This window comes from Propithecus coquereli, unplaced genomic scaffold (genome assembly GCF_000956105.1).
Source record: "Propithecus coquereli isolate 6110/MARCELLA unplaced genomic scaffold, Pcoq_1.0 Scaffold267, whole genome shotgun sequence".
Lineage (NCBI taxonomy): Eukaryota > Metazoa > Chordata > Mammalia > Primates > Indriidae > Propithecus > Propithecus coquereli.
Window position 1 is genome coordinate 781,883 of NW_012148252.1, and position 1,718 is coordinate 783,600.

Sequence of the window (1,718 nt, forward strand, 5' to 3'; positions counted from 1 at the left end):
GTGAAATTTTATTTATTTCTTGAGACTTTTATATACCCCCTTCCTTTGTGTCTAAGCCCAATTACATTTTTCTATGGCCAGAAATATTCCTGGCATTTACTGGGCACTCAACACATATTGGTGGAACGGGTATACACATATGTAAGAGGATATACAGATAGGGTTATGTGGACACAGACAGTGCAGTAAGAGATGGTTTGGGCAGGAATTAGCCTCACTATACATATAATATTAATAGACAAAGTAATCATTATTTCAGTGGCCACTATATAGGATGGAGAGTGTGACTGAGAACCAGAAAACCCAGGCAGATGGAAAGGGAAACTATTAATACAAAGAGAGAGTGATACAGAGGGAATGAAAAGAAATTCTCTCTGTGGCTAAGATAAACTTGAGTTTGTAGCAACATTCCCGTTTCCTACCTGTGTTGGTTTAGACACATTATTCAAATCTAAATGTTAAATTCCTCATCTCTAGAGTGGGGGATAATCCTCGCTACCTTTTAGGGTTGTTTTCAGAAGTTGGTGATATATATGTGAAACATGTGGCACTGTGACTCGAATAAAGAAGTTGCTGAAAAATGTTAGTTTCCTTCCTTCTCCCTTTATTACCCCTTTGAAGCTGAACTATTTGGTTTGGCTTTCTCGTCCACTACTGAATCCCAAGCATCTGGGACAATGCTGGGCACATAGTCATTCAATAAACTTTCATTATATGAACACATGGCTGTGGTGATCATGGGAGGAGAGAAGGTCAAGAACCCTGAAAAAGAAATTTTCTGTGTATTGTACAACTGTGCTTTGTGTAAGGGACTGAAAACAGCTTTTCACGTGGAAATGATGTGATAGGAGAATCTGAATATATACACGTACCACCAAGTCATTGAAAGATTGAAGATCATTTGTTGGTGCAATGCTCTCTAATACGCCATCCCAAGAGTTTTAGTTTCTACCCCCTTACATTTGTGCTTACCGTTGTATCAACACACATTTCCATATTCTTCAGAATGTTCATACGTGAGAACCAGGCAGTCAGTTGCTTGGACTGCCTAAGTCAAACTAGGGCCATACTTCAAATATGATTTCTGTTCTATTACATCTAGAGTAGCCTTGGTCACATAATAGGTAAAAACCTATAATTTTTTTTAATGCCCTTGAAAATGAGGCATCATTAGTTATATATTTTAAAAGAAGCTGGAAAATCTCATACATATTTAAACATTTAACGAGGTAATAGAAAAGGAGTTTTTTATTTGATTTGTTGTTTCTGTTTTTTAGATTTGTTTCTGTTACCGAGTGTGGTATAGGCAGTGACAGAAGGTGTAGTTATGAGTTCACGTTCTGCAAATAGACCCAAGTTCAAGTCTTGACTCCAGTATTTGCTCTGTGATAGTGTGCACATTTCTTAACCTCTCTAAGCTGCAGCTTCTCTGTCAAGTAGATATAATAAATCCACTGCCTAAATTTGAGAGTATGATTACAGAGATGATCCACATTAAAGCCTTTAGCAAAGTTCTAGGCACTCTGAAAATGTTAGTTGTTGTTGTGGTTATTATTCAGATTCTTGAGGGGAATGTAATAAATTAGCAACAAATTTTGGAATGGTAAAGATATCCGGCTTCAATTATGAGTTCACGTTCTGCAAATAGACCCAAGTTCAAGTCTTGACTCCAGTATTTGCTCTGTGATAGTGTGCACATTTCTTAACCTCTCTAAGCT

At 37.2% G+C, this 1,718-nt stretch overlaps 1 protein-coding gene across 1 annotated transcript in view; it reads left to right on the forward strand.

Moving 5' to 3' along the window:
- Positions 1-1,718, forward strand: part of PTPRD (protein tyrosine phosphatase, receptor type, D) — a 439,560-nt gene that overhangs the window by 104,341 nt on the left and 333,501 nt on the right. The window lies entirely within an intron of this gene.